This window comes from Malaya genurostris, chromosome 2 (genome assembly GCF_030247185.1).
Source record: "Malaya genurostris strain Urasoe2022 chromosome 2, Malgen_1.1, whole genome shotgun sequence".
NCBI classification, from domain to species: Eukaryota; Metazoa; Arthropoda; class Insecta; order Diptera; family Culicidae; genus Malaya; species Malaya genurostris.
The window spans coordinates 317,583,116-317,607,505 of record NC_080571.1 but is presented as its reverse complement, the minus strand read 5'-3'; the positions used below and the strand labels follow the sequence as shown (position 1 = coordinate 317,607,505).

Sequence of the window (24,390 nt, the reverse complement as noted above, 5' to 3'; positions counted from 1 at the left end):
ACAACGATAGCATCGAAAAAGTGAAGAAAAATGTGCTTGAAAATCGTCGTGTTAGCATTAGAGAGACATCAGAGAATCTTGACATCTCTTATGGAACGACTCAGCACATTTTAGTTAATGTTTTGGGTATGAAAAGCGTCGATGCCAAGTTCGTACCGAAAGAACAGAATTATTTGCATGACTGTGACTGAATTTTTTGCCAAACAAGAAACGAAAATCATCCACTGACTTCGCAAAATTTGGCCCCCTGTGACTTTTTTCCTATTCCCAAAACTAAAACCTCTCCGGAGAATGCGCGATGATTCTATCGAGGACATAAAAAGTAATTCGCTGGAGAAACTGAAGGCCATCCCGGCCGAGGTGGCAGGTATGCGTAGAATTGGATTGACCACTGGAATGTCTGTATTGGTTCAAAAGGAGCCTACTTTGAAGGCAAAATGTACTAAAATCTAAAAAAATTGTCTTTTTCTATTCAGTCCGGGTCAATTTTGATCAGACCCAATGAAAAGTGTTAATATATTGTTAAACGAAGTGAGTTTTTCACGAAGTATTTCTAACGTTTTCATTACTGCAATTATTACACTACTTGCTACCGTTTTATTCTCAGTGTAAAATAAATTCAAATAACTTTCCATAGGTTAAATTTTTTTAAATTTGACAACTGAATAAAAATGTAAAATTTCAACCAAAAGTTAAAACTTTTGCCATCGGCGCGAAGATGAAATCGAAAGAACAGTAACGGCGTAAAATAATAATTTTGCGCTCGTACCTTGAAAATCCGGATCTCTCTCATCGCACCATCGGCAGGAAGCTGGAAATTGTAAAATATACGATATCTTATGGTTTTAATTGGTTCAATGAACGTTTAACTGTTGATCAAAAGAAACTATAAGTGGCCCAACTGGATCTCCGAATAGTGAAAATGATCACAAGCTGTTGATAGGAATCCAAACAATTCAGATAGCTAAAGAGCAACATTCCAGTTCATATGACAGACTATAGCTATATATGCTATAGAAGTGCTGGTGTATAATCCTCTTTTATCCGGAGAAATCATTTAAAAAAAATCTTCGCTCAATATGCTGTTTTATTAATTGAAAGCGAAGTTCGGAAAAATTTCTTGCTTGTACCCTGGAACACAAACGGTTATTTCACATGCGTTTAAGTAATAACATACTTATACCGTATTGTGTGACTTTAGGTCAACAGTAAGGTAACCTGGTTCCCTACAATGATCAACTGGCAACATTTAAATACACCCAAACCTCTATTTACGAACCTTATATATCTATATAAGTATACTTACGCCCTCACCCGTCTGCATATATGTGTATAGATTTAAACATATAAATGATCGTTTTTACTTATTTTACTTTTACCAATATTTATATGTATTAAGAAATACAAATATTTGCACACATGCGTAAGTATATTAATACATATACACATATATAAGGTACGAGGTTTGGGTGTATAGCCAATAGGCCTTGTGAAACACTGGACAAGGAAACATTTACATCCAAGGACAATGGTACCTCTTCTAAACATCTTCGATTCTCCGGAGAATGTTTAACCGATTTAACCGTAACCATTTTTGACGTAGGACTACGTCTTTGTTTTCTTGATAGTGGTGCGAATTTAAAGTACGCAAACTAAAACCGAACTAATATTGGTCAGGTTTTGAACATCTTCGGCTCAACCGAAATATTTTTGATATCATTACACCTACTGCATGGAAATATTTCTGCGCATCGATTCTAGTCGATAATTAGTGGTCGAATCTTCTATTATTACCGAACAATTTCTAGTTTATTCTATTTTTCCAGTTGGTCTATCATGGTTTCCATTAACAGAAACGACGGTTTAGTATACCTAAGTTCACGGCTATCATTAGGTTTCCGCACTTGAATGTGTGCAGTCGCATTTCGAAAAACAAGAGCTCTAAAAAACACTAAAATCAGTATCAAACCTCCTTGCACTCTGTGCGGTTCGATAATGCCGTAGAGGAGGTTCTGCTGTTTCTTCGTATTGAAGGAAAACGCTAGATGGCCTTGATTATGAAGTGCTGGACGAACGTGATCAGCACCTTGCATCAAGAACACCAACAAACTAAACGGTTCTTTTCAGGGCATTCAAAATTCTTAAAGAATTATTTTCGCGTAGATACAAATAAGTTTGCATGGAATACAAATTGGGCTATCCTTTGTACTTTCTTTTCAAGAGAGTAAAGAGTAAGAAAGTAAACGTTCTCAATTTATGTAGGGTTAAAAAAATTATTAAAACAAATACATACTTTGTTACACTTGTACATATGCAAGTAATAGTCACCATCCCTCTCGATGCAAGTGGTGAGCCACGGGATTGTTGTTTTTTTGTCAAGCCTGCCTCGAGGAAATCTCCCGCCAGCTCATTCGCCCACTTCTTCAACTTTCCCTTCACCAATCTGTTCGTTGAAAACTTTTTCCCACTAATCTGCACCTTAAGAGCAGTGTAGAAATGTAAATCTGGAAGAGCCTGGTCAGGGGAATACGGTGGGCGATTCAAAACGTCCAAGTGAAGTCAGGCATTGTCGTGCAGCAGGCAGACTCCCTTAATCAGCAGGCTCCTCCTTTTATTCTGAATCACCTTTTACAGACTTTAAGCGTCTCACAAGAACTTTTCCTTCCTAGGTATCGAATGACGTCACGAATTTTGCACGTGGCAGGGGATATGATCGACACTTTTCGCAAGAGAGTTTTCCACACACTACCCTCGGACTGGTCTCGTTTTCAAGGAGAGGGATAGTGCTACCAGCATGTCAAAAAAGTATTACCTACACGGAAAGACTGAAATCAGCATTTTGGCGAAAATATTAGTTACTTTTCTGATTTTAGTTAGTTATTTTTTGAGACAACTGAAAAATCTTACTTTTGCTAATTTAGATTTTTTAATTCTCATTCCCTTAATAATAATAAAATAACTAATTGTTGAAATGGCTATTTTTTTAGTTGAATTCACCAATTAAACGTGCTGTCATTTCTTAGCTAAGGCACACTTCATTTCCATTCAACTAATTTTTTATTTGAATTTGAGAAATAGAACGTTGTTTTCAACCAAAATAAATGGTTGAATTGGCAGTGTGATTTTTTATTCTGATGAAACTGGCACCACTGAAAATCAAAGTTGCGTAACTATGGAAACCGTTAAACAATTGCACTTCGTTGATATGGATACGGACATGTTAAGGATTTGTTGATACGATAAAAACAAGAATTCTTTTCATTCTGCGATCGAAGCTTACTTCTAACAGACGTGTCTTTTCTAGGTGCTTAGGTTTGGTTACGACATGGCGCAGGTGGTAGGTGCTTAGGTTTGGTTACGACAACTACCTCAAAATCGTCGTCCTTGCGCGAAAAATCCAAGCGAAAGTAAAGAGTTTTCCGCGTTGTTTTGGGAATTTTGAGAAAACTTAATTTTTGAGTTGTTTGTGGTTATCTCACACTGTTCAAAATATTATCCTAAATTCCTGATCATATTTTTGATGAAATAGTGAATGAATTATGTTGCTGCCGTTAATACAAGTCGAGATATTCACGGTTAAGTTCTGCCCTTTCTTCCATATGGCTAATTTTGAAAAGGTGCCCCATAGTAAAGTAAGTCGTATTCACGACAAAAAACAGTGACCAAGTGGGTACCATAGCCTAGGAACGTCTGTGTGGTGATTTAAAATAGAAGCTCATAGAAGCAAATCTTATCAAGGGTCTAGTGTAGAACCGAAGCAAGGGACTGCTGCCACAGTGACTACTTACAAAAAAAATATTGATTATACTGAAACTAACTAATTCTAATTAGATAACAATCTGAGGAACAGCTTCGTAATAACACTAAAGCACTGAAACAATGATTGAACACGTGACGTTGAATCTGTAATTAGTTCTAGTGCGGGGAATCCGAAGAAAGAAATAGGTGCGCAAGCCACGACAATAAATATCCAATTGTAACAGCTGTAAGAGCTCAGAGCAATCGATTCGTGACTGAAGAAGATCTGCTACAAAAACGATGTATTTTTCTGGGGAGCGCGTAGGGTCTAACACTTTCGAAAAAATCATATTTTTCCTTTGTATTTTGTCATAATAAAACTTTTCCAGAATGTTTTGCCAAATTTTCAATTCTATCGAAGCAGAACTTTTGGGTGCGCCTTGCTCTTGATTATTCACGGTATGAAATAAACAAAGGTAAAGACCAATAATTTCCAGAGTTTCGATAGGCTTGAAAATTTCATTGAATATTCTTGAAACATTTTACTATAGGAAAATACAAAAAAAATCATGAACTGCATGAATAGTCTTTTATTGAGAGACTGACTGCCGTGAGAGGCTGCATCTGTCTAGGTTTAATTGTTTCGCTGGGGTTACCTAAAAGCTTAATTCAACGGCTTAGTTAAATTTAAGGGGTGCGGCAGCTAACTAAACTTTATACTAAAGTATAAAGTTCACGATTTTTTAAAATGTCGTATTTTATAACTAATTTTATAACTGTCCTCATAGAGTTCGCGTTCTGCAAATGAAATTTTGGGGGTATGATTTTATCCGTTATTTTGAACTTTTGAACAAGGCTTTTTTATTCGAATGAAATCTTACACATCATTTTCACTATTTTCTTGTGATACATTTGAGTTGTTAGTGAATTCCCTGCGTTATGACTTACCAAACACAGTTCCTTAAATTACTTCAGCAACAGTATCTCACCATTCTCGGGATGAGACGTGATTCAGTCATACCAAATTGAACCCATCCCAACAGTTGCCGGTTTGCGTTTTATTGCAGTTGCAGGCATGCTGCATCCTTTGTGATCGGAATCTTCCTTTTTCCCATCCGAGAGTCAGCCTGCATCGGAGTGGGGAGAGAACAAACAAAAAAAAAACGGGAAATCAGATACTTGCAGCGGCACAACACCTCCAATCGCGTACGTGTAGCGATGTTGTTTTTAGCGAAAGAACACGAAAAACCGCTCTTCGTACTTCGACAGAGTGCGATTCGTTTGCGTTGTCGATTCGGATATCCGCAGCTTCCTCCGATTCCCGTACCTGGTTTGCTATCGGTCATGTGGGCTTCGGGGGGTTCCTGGACTAAACGTAAAACGACTCGAAATGCATGTGCAGGAATGGTTATACAAACAAGCGGAACATGTTGGAGACCTGGAAAAGGTGGCACGGACACCAGCTGTGCATAATGCGATACGGTTGTTTTTACAAAGTTTTCACTCTTGAGTTTCGTCATCAGGCGACCGATGGTCTGTTCTAGAGGTGAAATAGTTGGTCCATGTGCTGATGAAACAGCATTGGTGAAAGTGAAGCTGTTGTTTGGGTTAGATTGTTGTTATTTGAGAACATTATGGACCTCTCGCAGTGCCCTGTTATGAGAAATAAGTCTTACGTCTTTACAGCTTTGAAATTTAGTTCAAGTAGAATCCTTAATCGTTTAGTTTCAGTTTTACAAATTGAAATTGTAAATTGAAACTAGTTCCAGTCAGTTCAGTACAATCCGAACATCCGAATACCAATTTCCTCATTTGTACCGGTATCAAGTTACGGATGTCTGCTTCTTAGCGCGCTATGTTTTGCATTGTATTCGCATAAAAGCGGACATGATGTGTGTAACTAGCGCAATTAATTACTAATTAACACTTTATTTCCATTAAGCAACATAAATTGGTCAGAAGGGGAGGGGGGATTGGGAAAATCTGCGGTCTCGCTCGTTATCGGGCTGGGTCTCTCCGGTGTCGCCTCCGTCGGGCTGCTCGCCTGGTCCGGCCTGCAAAGACGATGAAAGACGACTAATTGATGACAAAAAGCTCCCGGGGTCGAACTGGTTTTCCGCTGCGGGTGGGCACTGGCAGGAACGATCATCTGCTTTGAACTTGACGTTGTTATGTTGTGTGTCGTTGCTTCGCGTTCTTTTCTTTTGGTCGTTGATTTCGTTGGTGGCCCGGATCGGGGAATTTCGCATCACCGGTTACGCGACGACACAGTCGACCTTCAAGGCCGCGATCGTCTGATGAAAATCGCCCGGAGAAAATCGCCACAGCCACAGCAACAAAGAGGCAAGAGGCGATGCAAATGAATGCATTGAAAGCGAATATTTCAACCGGCTAAGCACCACCGCCGCCACCACCATCATCAACGGAGCGTTGCAAGGTTATGCAAACAGTCAAATTAGATTGATTTTCGATTAAACGTGGCGCTTCTCATGGTCAGACCGAATGTTGCGTCGAATTTTGGGTGGTGAATGAAGTCGAAGAAGAAGGCAATCACAGAAAAATATCTTTATAATTATTTGGACCAAAGCAATTTTCCGATTAACATCGCGTCCCGCGTGCAGCCTCTCACCCGACGTCGGTTCAGCCTAGACGTCTAGATCGAGGTGGTGTAATCGCAATTTTATTTTTTTTTTCGAGATAGAAAGTTAAGAAACCCATACTCGCGATTTGATAATAACACTTTCGAAAACGAAGGTGATTTCTTGGCGGCCGCAACTGATCGGTGTTTATTGAATCTGATAAACAATTTTTCAATTATCGGATATTCCCAACCCGCTTTTCATCGGATTACGAGATATCGTGGCTACTGTTGCTGTGTTTGCCTAGTGCGTATTTTCCGATTCCAGCAACCGCCGAGTAATTACGAAAAATTTAATTAAACTCTGAGAAACACGCAAGAAATTGCTAATTGATTAGGATCAATCAAATTGGAAATAATTTCCTTAATAAAGTGCATGTTTCTCAACGTCCCATCTCCCCTTTTTTCTTAGACCGGCGCCTCACCGGATGGGTTTGAACAGTTTTTCACTTCCTCATCAGCCTCGTCAAATCTTCCACAGCAGCTGCCAATCTTGAAACTGTTTGGATCTTCGATTTATAATTAACATCAATCACATAAATATGTCGGCATCGGTTCGGGAGACGATAAAAATTGACTAATTGTGGTACTGTAACAACCATCAGCGAGATGCGATCTTGCGAATCATGATCTGGTTGGGCCTGGGAAATGCTTACCCGATGACGGGTAGTTTGTTTATAATTGCACCAGAGACGGATCATCTCCTTGGCAGTGCAGCCAACTCCAATTTCACCGCTCAGCGTCTTTGTTCGTCCCGACCGAACCAAGTCACCACCAAGTCCTCATCAACAACAACAACGAGCTACTGTGGCAATGTACCACCCAACAGGCCGCGATCAAGGCGCTAAATTTACACCACGCGGCGCGACGTCTAATATAAAATCGTGAAACATGAACCGTTTCCTGTGGGATTGCTAATGGTTTGCTAGACACGGCCGAGTACGTGATGTTCTGTCATCAGAGCAAAATCTCCGGACTCCAGTGATTGAAGTGATGGGTTGATGGATTTTCCTTTCGAGTGGTGTAGTTTCTTTGTTCATTCACTTTTTTCCGAAATGTTTCATGGTTGAATGGAATACGAATCGTTCCGCTGTGGTTCGATGGGAATTATAAGGATAGAATCGAGAACTGATTAAAACTTAGTAAAACGTAGGATCGGGGTAAACCGAAATTAGAATTAGAATTACATGATTTTACATGATTTCGAAAACGGTAAACTAGATAATCTGAGAGTTCGTCGTTTTTTCCGAAAGCCAAAAGGCCGAATTATTTTTTCGAGAAAATCGTGTACAGTAAATACATTGCTTTTATTTCGAAACACTTCCTTGAATTTTCTGAATCGTGTATTCGATGGAATAACTGCTACGACAAAATGAACCTTTAAAAAAATAGGGATGGTTAATGTCAGAGTTCTTCCGGTAAATGTATGTCCGAACAGTATCAGAATCAGGAATCAGGACTAATTGGCTCAAGTGATACGTTCCCCCAGCTATTTGAAGATTTGTGTCTTGTCGTAGCTTCTCATTATTTTCCTGATGGGGAGAGAGGGATAAAACGTACATAGAAGAGAATTCTGAAGTGGTCGAGATGGGAAAACAGCTCAAAACAAAAAGAAATAAATCGTTCTGCAGAACGATTTACAATATGCATGAGCAGAAGTAAATTCGGTACCCCATAAGGGATACCAAACAATCTGCTAGAACGATTCATTCACTCCGATCGGGAGAACGATAAACAGCTCTGACTATTGTTCCTTACCAGATTGACTGAGAAACGATAGAATATCCTTCAATTTTAGCTCCCCATAAACAGATTCCACCATGTATGGAGAACCAAAAACCCGAATACGTAGTTGCGTTAATGCGGGACAGTTAAATATCAGATGCTACCAAGTACGCAATCGCATTCACACAAATCACACGAAAAATACTCGGCACGTTGAATAGTAGCCATGTGATAATTGAGTTTGCAATGTCAGAGCTCTGACCAGAATACTGCAGTGATGCTTGGAAAAATGCAGCAGACACTTTGACATTTTCAGATTTAAATCTGGTAGAAATGCTTTTGTCTGAGCGCAAGTTTGCAAGCTGCGCCAGTAGTTGGCATGTTTGGATGCAGCCCAAGAACGAATCTTGTGCTTTATCCAACTAGTTGAAAGTGGTAAAGCTGGTTCAGGACCAACGAAATCATTCGTTGCACCAGCTCTAGCCAACTCATCAGCCCATTCATTTCCAGTAATACCAGAATGGCCGGGTACACATAAGAAGTAAACAGCATTTGAAATGCTGAGGTCTTCAATTTGAGTTCGACATGCGATCACTAGATTCGACCGTGAGTCATTCGAACTGAGTGCTTTTAAGGGGCGGGTAGGGTCTAACACTTTTGAAAAATAATTTATTATTTTCTTTGTATTTTCTTATAGTAAAACATTTCAAGAATATTTTGTGAAATTTTCGAGCCTATCGAAGAAAAACTCGGCAAGTTATGGACCTTTATCTTTGCCTATCTCATACTGCGAAGAAGTAAGAGCTCGGCACACAGGCCCAAGATTTCTGCTTCGATTGACCTAAAAACTTGACAAAACATTCTTGAAATTTTTCATTATAAAAGAATACAAAAGAAAAAATATGATTTTGTGAAAATGTTTCCTTGAGTAATAAATTGTTTCCATTGATTTTATAGACAAAAAACTTTGAACGCGTTTTTCTCGAAAGCAGGTTTTGAAAGTCATTCAAAAACTACTACTGAACCAATTTTGTTCAAATTTTGCACACACTTTCTACACATAAAAAACCAGATCCCAACGTTTTCCTTTTCCTTGTTTGTTACTTCGGGGAGGTATCAAAGAGAAAAAGTCTGTGAAGTGCTTGCACGACGGTTTTTATGCAGTGTTACCTTTTTAATTTGATTTTCAAGTATTAGTAAAATCATTTTTACAGAACTTTTTCATATTTTCTTTCATTGGAATCTTTGTAATTTGTGCCGTGTGTACTTCTATAGGCCAACAATTTTTTACTCTCTTTTGCCTCTGTCTCATTAATTTGTGAGTTAGAAAAAGTGTGTCGTTCATTCGTCGTACTTTAGCATAGGTGTACCGTTACAAATCTGAAAGCAAAGTCTTTTTAATGTTCAAATAGACCCGAATTATACACTTTTTAAGTTGTAACAAAAGTAATCTTTTTTTTGACGATTTTGCGATTTCTGACCCTATGGTAAATATTTCTGTTTCGGAAGATATAATCTTATAAATGACGTAAGGCAAGGATGGCTTTTATCGAAGAACGCTCACTAGCTACTCTTCACACGATTGAATCAGTGCCATCAAAGAAAGATGGATCATTTAACATAGAACAGACATCAGTACGAGAGCGAATTTCTCTCGATGACATTTCTGAGAATTAAAGGTTAGGACGCTGCTGTGGGGATCCTCTCTGAAGCAACAAACGGTCGCTTATCCTCGTGTACCGATCCGATTATATACGGGCAGTTGATAATTGAGATAGAATCATTTTACTATTACCGCTTATTTGAACTATGTGCATATAACCTTTGTATAAGTTGAGTCTATGAAAATGTATGTGAATGCTCCACATAAGGGTTTTGAAATATTGCAACCTAATATGAGAATCATCAAGATGAATCATCGATTTGATTTTCTGCGATAATTGTCAACTTGCAATTCTCTTTTGGGTAATTCTACACAGCAACGATCATTATCAGACTGTAAATTTTTTTAAGGGCGTGAAATACTCAGAGTATGAAGTGGAGCGAAAAAAATGTAGTAAAATTCTCTCACGGCTCATGCATTGAGAGACACGATTATTTGTAGCATCTTCTACCGGAATGAAAATGTTGTATACAATATAGATAGCAATATAGCAGCTTCTGTCATATTTTCGGCAATCACTAACACTGACGTAAGGTTCCAAATGTTCTCAAGATGTCGATTTTGAAAATCTTCGTCGCGTTTCTGAACTACTATTGTGTCACTTGATAGACTTACTTATTTTTGCAATGACTAAGTGGAAACATGTACCAACTGGAAAAAGGTGAATTTTTGGAAAAAGATACTATTTGTTCGATGTACGCTTACCAACTCGCTCTGTTGTAGAACTGTGTTTACCACAGCTCAGGGTGGCGGAAATGGTAAACGCGTATGCACGGATTGCATAAGAACGCAAATTCGAGTCCTGTATCTTAGCGTTTTTTATTCAAAAAATTATCTTTTCTGCGAGTTTCTCATCCATTTGGCTTCTTCAATATATATTTCCACTTAGTCATTGCAACTTAGTTTTGGTGACTTTCGTCAAACCAACTAAAATAAAATAAATCGTCTAATAATTGGTTTTCGGCCTTTTGAATGGCTGCTTTATAATTCTCATTTCTGCACAAAGGCTTGCAATAGTCTTTTTCTTCTCAAAATTTGCAACCATTGGATGAACGATTTCGCACAATTGCAAACTTGACTATAGTTTCAGGATTCAGGAATCAGAACTAACTGGCTCAAGTGCCACGATCTCCTAGTTATTTGAAGATTTGTGTGGCTTATCATTTTCCTGATGGGAAGGAAAAGATAAAAGGAACATGGAGGGGAATTGTGAAGTGGGTGAGGTGGGCAAACAACTCAAAAGATATAAAGAAACAATTCATTCTCCATCCCCGAAAGGATCCTGAACGATCTGCAGGTGCCAAAAAGCACAGTTAATAAAATGTAGCCGGGAGAATGCAGCACGATTTTCAGTATGTATGAGCAGAAGTAAATTCGGTACCCCGCATAAGGGATGTCAAACAATCTGCTAAAACCTATTAAGATCAATACAGAAAGGATTCATTTACTCCAGGAAGAACGATGAACCCCCTTTTGACTATAGTTCATTACCATAATGGATGAGAAACGATAGAATATCCTTTAATTTTAGCTCCGCATACACAGACTCAGTCATGTATGAAGAACCAAAAACTCGGATACGTAGTACCGTCAATGCGGGACAGTTACATATCAGATGATATGAAGTACCGTAATCGCATTCACACAAATCACACGAATAACACTCACCACGTTGATTAGTAGCCATGTGATAATTGAGTTTGCAATGTCCAGTCAGAGCTCTGACTAGAATACTGCAAGGAGGCTTGGAAAAATGCAGTAGACACTTTGACATTTTCAGATTCAAATCTGGTAAAAATGCTTTTGTCTGAGCGCAAGTTTGCAAGCTGCGCCAGTTGCTGGCATGTTTGGATGCAGCTCAAGAACGAATCTTATGCTTTATCCAACTAGTTGAAAGGGGTAAAGCTGGTTCAGGACCAACGAAATCATTCGTTACACCAGCTCTAGCCAACTCATCAGCCCATTCAGTTCCAGTAATACCAGAATTGCCGGGTATCCATAAGAAGTAAACAGCTTTTGAAATTCTGAGGTCTTCAATTTGAGTTCGACATGCGATCACTAGATTCGACCGTGAATCATTTGAACTGAGTGCTTTTAAGGCTGCTTGAATTTCGGAACAAAAATAAATTTTAGAAGGGATTTCTACAATTTTACTTCTCGTTCTAATTCCATGAATTCTAAACCAAGACTCATACTCATAGAAATACAACTGAAATGCTGAACAAGATACGTTATAGCTGAGACACGCCTGTTGACACAATCGAGCAGGATTTTCACTTGTCCATTTTATGTCGATGCGTGATCTTTGCAAGTGTCAGACAATTTTTCAGTGATTCATCACACCAATTTCAATCTTTATCTGTTTTAATTACTTTCATTCAGCATTTTATTTCGTTCGATAAAAGAAGGTTACGCAAAAAAGTACATCAAACTGATTTCGTTCCCACATTATTGGATTTGTAATCTGATATTGTGAGCTTTGCCGCTATGCTCCAATAGTCTATTAGTTCAAAATCCTTCGTTCGTCGCACACATCCAACGGTGTAGAATCGATCGGACCTTGCTGATAATAAAATTACCATTCAAACGATATTGAATAGTTGCTTACAGAAAAGCAATTTCGCAACACAACACCAAATCAACCAAACACATCTCACTCGCCAGTATGCTGTAGTGCTCCATGATGCTGTGATGCTGATGATGGCGCAAAGGTCCGTTTGCTGGTGCAACATTTTCGTTTTCCCATAATGCAATTTAAATATGTAGTTTATGTTTATATCGGGTTCAGCTCCAAAAATCCTACCAACGATAGAGCGAGCCTCCAACAACTAGATGGAGTCTGCCCGGTCCGGTCATGCATACAGGATTGGAAGTAACCTGAACGTACTGCACTCTACGGCAGCAGCAGCAGCAGCAGGACCGAGGTGCTCGAGATATGCATATACAGCAATGGCTTCAATTTCCAAACAGAACTGACTCTAATGAAACCTTTTCCCACAGTACAAGGCGATCGGCATGGGCTCTGATATTGGGACCGTCCGTGTATGATTTATTCGTTGTTGTTTCCCCCTCCCCCCCACGAATACATATGCATACTGTTGAAGTTTTAATCCAAATTGAGGAGTAGGGCGACAGCAAGCAATCACATCTTGCATCTCGTGCAATATTTAGATCCAATCGAAACAAGTCTAATTATGCCTAACACAAGCCGCCTCTGATGCACCTTACATTCAGGAAAATTAGGATAACTCAAACTAGTTCCGGTCAGGTCAAACTCCAAATTTTCAAGTCCTCCCACAAGTAAACCATTCATCCCGTAAATTGAGGGTAATTGGATAACAATTACTTCGATTGAGCATGGTTTGACCGGTGCGACATGACACGGAGCAATTTCCACCAGGTCAGGTGGTCATTTTAACATTACTGGAACCATTTGCCTGGGGAGAATTCCCAGTTGGCCGATGCCGAAGTTTATGAAAATTGTTCTGATTTCATCCAATAAATGAAATTGATTTAAAATCTCATTACGGTGTAATAAACAATCGATCGTGAATGGCCGCGGGGGGCTGGGAGGCGAGAAAGAGTAAACATTGAAATGGTGTATGGTGGTGTGTAGCAGCAGCAGCAGCAGGTCTCCGGGCCGGGCGGTTGCAGTGGTCGATCAAATAATTGGTGCAGTGTGTGAGTGAGGTGAAGCCGATTAGCTCCCGAGGCCGCGTGAGTGCTATGTGTGCAACTTAATCCGAGTTGGAGTAATTTTCAGAAGTGTAATTACGCTTCGTTATTGAACGGGTGCGAAATGGATATAGCTTTGGTCGGTTAGAAAACGTATTGCGATGATGCTTGATTAGGGGTAGTCGTCGATTCTGGGTGAATTTGCAACTATCATTTTGAACGCCAGATGAAGTAAACTAGCCAAATTTGGATTACGAGATAATTTCTAATATTTAAATTTTTTTCAATGAAAAAATTCGTTGATGTGTTGTATCATCATCATCATCGTATTAACAAATTCTCAGCAAACCAGATTCAGTGGTCTCGTTTTTCGAACGCTGCTACTAAATTCCCTCGGCATCAAAAGTAATCCAATCGAACTGATACATCTCTCAAAGCGCTCCATTTCTCGGAAGCAGCATAGCACTGGTTCTCCGTTTCTCAAGCCCACTTACGAATCCAATGTGGTGTTATTCAATTAATTATCGTCATCAATTTCCCTAGCTCTAGCCTCAGTTCAAGCGAGCAGAAGTAACAGCTGACGTTACGTTTCCGTCTGCTCCGGTTGCCCCGATTTGGACACAAACACTAGAAATTCGAGAAGCTTCCCATATCCCTAGTCCGCTCGCGGGAAATAACGTGTGATCATTTTCCCGCTACTTACAAAAATATCAAGATCTCCCTCTTGAAACGATCGATGGAAAATTAATAACTCTCTCGCGATTCCGATCGACTCGTGGCGATGATCTTGGTCACAGTCACGGCACGGGGAAACGAGGGAAACTCGAAACGTGTTGGCCCAAACGGTAGATCGTCCATCGGTGGTGGTGGCTCCACGTGGGAAGAAAATTGAACATGCGCCAGAGCGGCAGCTAAATGTCACCTGCACTCGATTCTCATCCGACTTAGGTTAGGGATGCGATGAAGCAACTTTCTTGCTTGGTCCTATCACGTTACGTGTCGCTTTGATCTCGATGGGTACGCCGTTCAAACACCATTCATTGTTTTCACCAGTAAATTTATGTGCAGACGACGACGTTCGCGAAAAAGCCTCTGAACATTGCTCAATGGCTGATGGCAGCAGGCTTTTACCTCCGGATCGCGTTCGTGCCATCGAGGCGTAGAGAGATCACGAATGAACTGTCCACAAGGTGGGTGCACCTCTTAGTGCACTGCGTGGTGCGGGTGATTCTTGCTGAATGGTTTATTTCAGCTAAATTGTGGTACGAATACGAGCAAGCTCTATTGAGCCTTAAAAAGGTGCATCGCATAAGCAGAGCATCAAGTTCGATCTATCAGTGCAGCCAGGTGCCTTCGAAATGAACAGATGTTTCGTTCCCACGACCCCGTTTGCTGCCAGTGCAGTGTATCCTCGCTACCAGAAGTGTAATTTCTATACTCCAGATTAGGTAATAATAGCGACGATAGTTGCCTGTAGCATAAGGCGAACCTTTTCATATGTTACTACTGAGAAGTTTTTTTTTCTACTGCTCCTTCACTGTCTTTGCAAGCATTGTTTGTTGAGGTGGATGCTGAACGATATATATATATATTTATATATGTAGATGCGGAAAGTGAGACTATTATTTGTGGGAAGTGAGCTCGGCGCATTTGTGGTCAATTTATGGGGGATTTCCTTTCTTCTATGCAATGAAAATGTCAACTAAATGCTAGCTTAAGCTCTGCCTTTTCATTAATTAAATGACTAAATTTTGCATTTTTCTTCATCTCTCATTTCAGGTATGGAATTCTTAGTGTTGAACAGTTCAGATAAGTTTGGAAATGACATGGTTTTGTAAGATAGATATTACACAACTCATTTTTCTAGGTATTGTACCCGTACTATACATAATGACTGTACTAATTCTCTAATTTTTTGCTAATTCTTGAAAATAGTAGAAAAGATTCACAAAATTTTCGAAGCCGTCACTTATTGAACCGAAACCGAATATCTAGATGTTAATGGTTTCACACTTCACACACTTTGAAGGTAAACTGAAAGAATCAAATTGAAGATTCAGAACAATGAATTAGTTCATAGTCACGTTTCGCCAAAAATAGTCGTTCTTGGACAGAAAATTTAAAAAAAATCGGTGGTTTTTGGTATATTGCATCGTTTTAACTAGTCAAATGTGACCTTACATACACAAGAACAGTTGTTCAAGATAAAATATGCAGTTATTATTAACTAAACTGTGTTATTGAACAAAACCCCGAGTTCTTTGAATTTGTTGTCTAAATGTTAAGGGTTCAAATAAGCTGCCGTTTTTATTTCAAATTCCAAACATTATTGATAACAAATTCAATATTCTGTCCTAGCTTCGACTGGACGTATACTAAAATTGGAAAAATACAGAGAAGATTAGCATGGCCCCTGCGCAAGGATGACAAGCAAAATCGTGAAGAAAAAAAATATTAGGGTAAGGGCTCCCTATTTCATCTCAGCTCCAATTTCAATCTCATTCCTTCACCTCATAACTTTACATTAACATTAATCATACCTTTAAACGTACCTGAACAGAACTGTGGAACGTTTTAAAACATTTATTTTAGGTTTTGCCACACTTTCCAATTGAAAAAAATAGTTAAAAAACCTTCAACGATCGCTTTTTTCATTTAGAATAAACTCACTTTTTGATTTAGGAACCATTTTCGTCTGAAGTTTTACAATTCATCATGTTTCTGAATATTTACTAATCGATTTGTCTCAAAACATGATTACTATTTCACATAATTACACCACTATTCAATGTTAGATGACTTCATAGTTAGTAATGTTCACTTTCCAATTGTTTATTCAACGTTTAAAGACTTCTGAAATTACCTGATAAGCAATGAAAAATATGAGATGAAAATTTGCACTTAATTGATTGCGCTTTGTTTTCATCTCATTTCGTATCGCAAGATTGCCAAGTTTTCTCATAATGTTAAATCAAAAAATTTATTTTTTCTTCTTTAAATATGATACAACACGTATTTTTTGAGATTAGTGACATTAGTTTAATTATATCATTGATATTTATATATAAATAAAACTGTTTCGGATTCTAATATTACCAAATAGAGCGTGTTAAATACTAATCAAATAACCATTGTGGCAAATCTAGTAGCACTGGTTTCTTTCCGCTATACGTCACCATAACACTGTTAAATGTGTGTGTTTCATCGGCTGTGCACAGAGATGCCAGATATTTTCAGAGAAAATATGTATCTGCTCTATCTGTTTTCACTAATGAAATGAATCAAATTCAAATTGGTTTTAATTTTAATATAAATGTTTATTAGTGTTCAGCATAAAAGATTTGCACAAACGATTTCCATTTTAACATGTGATTTGTCCGTTGATTAATAAACTTTTAAAGAAGTACTGTAATCGAATACTAATAGATACTCAGAGAGAAAAGTCTTTTATGAACCCTTTCAAATCTGTATTAAATTTAGAAAATCTGTAATCTGATTTAAAGAAGGCGAACGCAAAAATCTATACAATACAGATAAATCTGTATGAATGGCATCTCTGGTTCTACATTTTGTTTTTAGAAGGGTTAATGCCTAAATAGTAACAATTCTTTTTTTGTTTTTTTTTAAGTTCTCTAAATTAACTGCAGAGTAAAATTTTAAATTTGAAACGAAAGGTAATAAAAACGATCCAAAAAATTTTAGACGTCGAAATGATTCCAAACTGTTTTTTTTAAATATCGTGTGTTGTGTCATAGTTGGCATTAGGCCCTTTTTAAGGAAAATTCTGACATTTGGAACCTGAGAGTGTAATAGCGCAATATTTTGGTTTGGATTGCTGTCGCCATTGCTAATTTATGGGATGAATAAAGAACCAACGATAGGATGAATACAAAACCTTTGAGATGAAATTAGGAGCACAGTAGTCAACATATCAGAAGTGTTTTTAGCAATATTTTGGTTTGGATTGCTGTCGCCATTGCTAATTTATGGGATGAATAAAGAACCAACGATAGGATGAATACAAAACCTTTGAGATGAAATTAGGCGCAATATTTTGGTTTGGATTGCTGTCGCCATTGCTAATTTATGGGATGAATAAAGAACCAACGATAGGATGAATACAAAACCTTTGAGATGAAATTAGGAGCACAGTAGTCAACATATCAGAAGTGTTTTTAGCTGATTTTTTATTTATTATTTTAATTTCCAAGGAATGTGAATCAATTCCCAATGTGGAGCAAGGCGAATTAAGCAGGAATATGAAAGAATCGTAATGATTTTAATGGCTAAATCAGGTTTTTAAGGTAACGTCCTTACAAATGAGATGAAATAGGGAGCCCTTACCCTATTCAAAGTATTTTCTATCATTAGCCACTACTTTTTTTCATCTTTCTGGCAACTTTTTGGTAACTAACTTTTCGGAAAAATTTGAACGATTTGGCAGCAATCCAATCCATTTTTCTGACTTCATCCTAATTGGAGAAGTGCTAGTCAGCCAGTTGCGAAGGGAAGTCTGCTAAATGACGACCGTGTATAAAGTATGTACTTTAATTTCTGTATATTTTGATTTGACTCAAATTTCTCATACGCATATTTCTTGATCGAAATGGACAATTTTCACTCTAGTCTTACTTTTGAGAAGGGTCTATAAAATAATTTCTAGGAAATTATCAAAAACATACAAACATACAAATATAGTAAATAAAATATTTGTTTATTGTACAAGTTTCCATTGTTTCCTATAATTTCAATTTTTTTAAATTGTTAAATTTTTGCTATTTTTGATCCAATTTTAAAAAAATTATACTAAATTTTGAATAAAAAGTTGTAATAATTAAAATTTGCAACATGCTACCGTTCCCAAGGTTCAGGGGTTTCAAAGCAAAATTGTAAAATTTTATTGTAAAACCGCCGTTCTTGTGTCTGGAAAGCGGTAGTACTCTTCCATAAATTGATATTTTTTTCAATCTATTTCTCGTTGAGTATTAAGAAAAAAGTAGAAACCTAAGATTTTGCTACTCAAAAATGATATTATTGTTATGATCATTGTTTTCATATTGTACACACGAAATGTCTTCGATTGCAAAGTTGAGTTACTTAGGTTTAGGAAGACAATTCATGCAATTTTCTTAATTACAGAATACTGGTCCAATATAATGATTTTAGAATTAAAAATGTCTTACTATTCGCTATACTCGGGTGTCAATTAAAAAATCAATGACTCGCGTAACCAATTTCTGTCAATTCTGAAAGCTTATAATTCAGTCATTGGATGAAGGGCTAATATAATTTAATAACCAATCGATTCGAAAACATTTAATTTTAACATCGGTATTTCAATAGAACACCATTGAAAAATCGGTTCGAATTGACCTATTTTTCCACGAGACAATTACAGCATACCATAATGATGTCATCCAAACTTTCGCTTTAAACGGAGTCTTTAAATATATGCTCTGTCACATTTTCTTGTTGAGTCGGTGGCTGCCTTCATGTGGGGCGGATAGTTGAAATTGCTTCGCCATACGCTCAGCGAGTAATCAACTGCGAGTATGCCAAATATGTTAAAGATGTTCTCGTTTGCTGCACACCGTGTTCGTTTGTGTGGATGCTCATTGGGTTTTAACTGCAGTTCGTTATTATTTTCGTTCACTGGTGAACGATGGGGTTGCAGACGTAGCTGTACTAAGGTAGTTTTAACTGGAGAAAACTAATGATGACTAGTTTCATCAAACAAACCCTTTTAATGAAGCTTTGTGGGGTTCGCACTTAGCAACAACGCACCGATTGAATCGTGTTAAGAGTTGCCAGAGAGCGTTCTTTGATACGATAAAAGCCATCCTTGGACAATACTATATACAAGTCATTGTGTATCCACGTCGATCATGCTGTATTGTTTCTGACATTATCCACCGTTTTCTTTTGAAAGTCAGAATGAAACGACTTGTTTTATCGTTCGTTCAAACGAATTAGAGCAGCTTATACATCGATTTGTACTTCGATTATCGTACAGCACCGATGATTCCAACGCCAAATGCAATTTATCGAAAATTAGAAAACCAGGAAGAAATATTGACATTCACAAATTATATGATTATAACTGAATAAATCTAAATTTCAATTTTCTAGTTTTCTAAAGAAATATCCCAAATACTTCATTTCTAAGAAGTGGATCCGTAGAAGAAGCATAAATCCATAGATATCAGTCAGTGCTGGAAATTTTCACAACAGGCTTGCAGAAAATACCACTCTATTATGGACTTTACGTACAATAATAACAGGCATCACACATATATAAATCCCTATTTGCGATCGAAAGCGGAAGCTCACAAAAAATGGTTTTGTTGTGAATATTAGATTGATTGTTTTAACTTCCTAAAATCATAACATTAGATTAAGAATCCTAAATAGTGACAATTTATTTCCTATTTATTAAATTAAAATCCTTTGATGAGTGAGTTTGAAAATTGCATTTTTAATGTCATCGTGGTCGGTCGTGTCTCGAACACAACCTTGTTCATTTTTCACTTGGAAAATCGCGAAACACATACGCTTCCTGCTTCTAGTGGGTAGTTGAAAAATGTCCACCAAATTTAATTTACTAAAATCAAAAACACCTTATCGATTCCGTTTAATTCTGTTCTTCCCACCGAATGACTACTTTCCACCCTTCCGTTTCGGTCCTCTCAAGAGCCCCACGAAAATATCTCCAACTATCCCACAATCCTTACGCAGAAACTTTTACCCCGATTAAGCTTTTCCGCTGTGCTTAATAAACTCGAACCAAAAAGCGATTCAATACAGCTGTCCAGCTGAAAATCGTCTGCCCGCTCCGATCCGGGTCACTTCCGCCGAATGGGAAGCTACCGCTGGAACTGCGCGCAAACTAATTCCCAGCAGCTCATTCGGACTCCCTCGCAGTAGGCGGGAAATGAAAGCTTTTAAGCCTACAAATTCAATAATTACTATTTGCATGAGCAAGACGGCCCTGATTAAACCATATTGTTTTCCCATAAAGCAGCGAAAGGCGAGTAGTAGTTGAGAAGGAAGAAGTAAAAATTGGCTAAAAGTTGGATGTTTTAATAGGTAGGGCAACTACTTTGTGTTTAGCGTCAACAGCAGTCGATTTGTCCCAATCCGGTTTGTTCAAGAGAGAGATTCGGAGCTACGGAGCGTACATCTAAGCGGATCAATATCGCACCGTTCGCCGTCCGCATAAGTACAGAGAGAAGAGTTGAAGTTTCTCCAACCCTAGCAAGAAGTATTTCATTGCGATTACGACCTCTTCGTTTCGTTTCAATAAGCAGCTTCCAGGCACGGAGAAAAGGATTACCGCTCAGGGATAACGGTTCACAAGCTTCAGATTGACTGTATTGTCGAAGAAAAAAAAAAGACACTCGTCGGAACCCGTTAAGTACTTTATGTTTCATGAACCGAACATTTTGATTTCAACCTATCCTGTGGTATCGTATTTGCATAGGTTACGAAACAATTAAATTTCGGCGTGTGTGGCTGAAGCAGTTTCATTCATGCCCTTTGAAGGGCCCTAGTTGAATTGATTTCGAAGCCAAGTTACTTCCTAGTGAATAGTTTCCAATTACACTTAGATGATCCTATGATAGACTCTCTACTTCGGTTTCAGGAAAGACGAATTTTGGTTGCTTATTTCAAAGTGTTGTTTTAAAAACGCAAAACAGAAATTATAAAAATCTAGTATTAAGACATATTGATCTATATCAAATAAAAAATACTGAGAAAATCACTCATAGGATTGGTGACCTTGTTGATTTACACATGCTATTAACCACGAACAACTCTTCAAAATGAAGCCAAGACTGCATTTTCGTCGAATGGAAACGCCAAAGGCAAACACGCGCCGAGGGAGATTTGTGCGTAGCCAGTCGACCGACCTCTGAAACGGGATGTGTCTTCCGGTCGTCTCAGTTCATCTCATCGCACAGCTTCAATATCGCTCTGGGTTGATCTTCGAAAAGTTCGGTTATACCTTTATTAGCATGGTCTGAGGTGAAATAACATTCGTTTTTTTTTTGTATTTTCAATATAGCTGAGTAGCGCATACCAGCGAAGAGAAGGTCCATTTCGCGCGCCTCAACTTGATGAGTTTTCATATATGTATGTGGTGCTCACTTGAAAGGGAGAAGACGGCCTCAGCAGAAGACGATGATGTCCGTGATCAATGGCTATAACGAGGAATATCCGGACTGGTGATGGTGGATTGCGGATTGGACTTTTAGTTTGTGTACTCTTCGGGCTGGACACCAAACCAACCGTCCGCCCGCCCGCCCTCGTGACTACGAAACCGTTGCAACATCGACCGACAAATTGTCGATTGGAAACACTGCAATTATCGACTCATCGGATTGAAATTGCAGCTGGTTGTTGGAGACTTGATGGGAATCGGCCAAAAGGGTTGATTATACGAGGCTTTTTAGCTAAATGCTTCCGGTCAGCATCCGCACCAAACCATCACGAGGAAGTACTTCTTCCTGTGGAAACCTCGTCGCAGGCGTATTTGCACAGAAAGCAATCCATTCAAAACCTTTTACATTTACCCCGGATCAAATTTGGATCATTTGAAACCCACGCATTTACCCATGAAACAATTGCCATTTCTTCACATTGACCGCGGCAAAATGAGCTCTCAGCCAACGCACTGACTGATTATGCATATATACAAAACATGAAAATCACGACTAACTCGCAAATTTGGAAACCTCAAGGCGGTCATCAATAAAAGCTCGAAAAAATGTGGCACAATTTCGACAAATGCGGTGAGTAATTGCAGAATGTGATGAATCTGGCGTACGTATTTCAGTTGACCTACCCGTCAACCATTCACCGCTCGCGGACGCGATTCTGCATCTCAAAAGCCAACCAACCAGCAAAGCCAAATTGCCCACCCAAACAGAAATCCAACCCACCGGTTTTGACACGAATTTCATCAGTTTCCTAATCGCCTAAATTAAACCTAAATCTGGTTTTAATATCACCGTTTACACAAATCGCAATTGTTTCGGCACACGGCCCGGAGTCGTTGTGGCGGCCCGAGGGCTGAAATAAACCAAATCAAATCGGCTCGGTGAAGTGTGCTTCGAGCCCAGTCGCGTTCTCACTTTACTAGTAAATGTTGGGTCGTTTTCGACTGCCACACACTCGCATCAGATAGCAGCCATGATTTCGTAATGGTTGTAAATGGCCTTTCGTGATGGATCCATATTGCAAGGCAAATCAGCTAATGCACTACTGCTGCTGCTGCTGCTGTTAAATCTGGGAGGGGGAAAAACAGCAAGTTATTTTTTATTTTTGGCAACCAACTCGCGCTCACACAACTATATCACTGTTTTCGTAGTTTAATTAAATTTTTAATAGCATATCATTTTACTCCGCTCTTTTTCCATTAAACCGTGCAGAGCTTTTGTTTTTCCCTTGGCTTAAAATTCGGCGTGATTATGCGCTGACATAAACGCTCCTCGTCATAACCCAGGGTTGTGTACAGGCTCGGAGGATTGGTAGGAATTTCTAAATTCGGTTTGGTCATTAAAACCTTAGAAAGTTTGACTGTAGTTAGGTTCCAGCCTCAAACAAATTGCTTCAATTTACCAGTTTCACTTGCTTTCCTGTCGTAATGGAAACTATTTCCGCCTCTCTGCGGTACTTTCACTGTATGCACAATTCAGACACTTGATACACTTGATAGCTGGAATGAACAAATTTAGCATGTTCAGATAATTTATGTGTCATACGTAAGTTTTCGAGGAGTGGAATTATTACCGTATAATTTTGGAGCATTCGTTCAACATCATTTGAGAATCATTGCGTTTAGTAAGCTTTCTGTAGTATTCACCGATTGAAATCTGTGCTCCAAGACGGCATTGTTGAACATGAATGCTATTTCTCGTTTGTATATATCATAAAACGTTCGGACAGCTTTTGACTATTTTAAATCGGCGAGACATAGAGAGTTTTTGTGAACAAAACACTTTCATTTATTTACTTGTCTATCGTTCGCCCAGCGCATACATTTGGGATTTAGAATAGTCGTTGTTTTGTAGACAGACAAATTTCAAGTTAAAGTATCATATTGACTTTGGCAATCAATAGTCGATCCAGAAATAAAAGGTTGTTTGGAGGCGTTGAAGTAATATTGATTTTGGTAGCGTATTTTTTGCGGCAGCTAATCCCATTTTAGTTGAGGGACAAAATGGGAAATTAAATTGGAGTTGTTCTCATCCTACTGAGGTTAGAACAGTTAGTGTTCGCCGAAGAAATTTATGGTCGCCCAAAGAACCGGAGGTTGTCTTCCAGACCCGAAGACTGGTTGACCTAATCGCATTCAGAGTAGTTTAATTTGCACAAAAAAAGCTATTGCCAACCTGATAAAGCGAAGCGTCAGTTGTTAAAGTTCACGACTGTAAAGAGTCATCGATCCATTTATTTCCTATCATTCATCGGCTAAAGACATTTGAAATTATTTTTCTGGTCGATTTTGCCGATTGAGTACATCGATTTCCTCATCAATGTGAAATAATGATTTATAACTTGCAGCACGATGTTGAATTTTCCCATCATTGATTTAATTCATGTTCATGCCATTCGATAAAACGCCATGTTTTCGACAATTCGGTTCACTATTACTTTACTATTGATATGTTGAAAAAAATTTAAAAAAGTAATAGCGAAAACTAAATTTGCTACAAGTTTTAAGCGGAACTGTTTCACACATTTAGTTGAGATATATGAAAATCATATCTTAGGAGCAAACGGATGAAGTAGCGCAAATGCAATTTTTTATGTTCTCAAATATTGGGTGACTTTGTAAGCAGGTTTAGCGTGTAAGTTTTAATTCATTCCAGAGGTTTTCGATGTTTGGTTAGCTATTTCATTAGGGTCGTGCTGATTGATCATGGTAATTTTTGCCCGTGTCCACAGT

General features: G+C 38.3%; 1 protein-coding gene and 1 non-coding gene across 2 annotated transcripts in view; both read left to right on the top strand.

The window, feature by feature from the left end:
• LOC131431237 (box A-binding factor) overlaps positions 1–24,390 on the top strand; it is a 534,459-nt gene that overhangs the window by 462,103 nt on the left and 47,966 nt on the right. The window lies entirely within an intron of this gene.
• LOC131433391 (U6 spliceosomal RNA) lies at positions 15,791–15,897 on the top strand. The gene has a single exon (XR_009230192.1). It is a non-coding gene; the product is annotated as a U6 spliceosomal RNA (small nuclear RNA).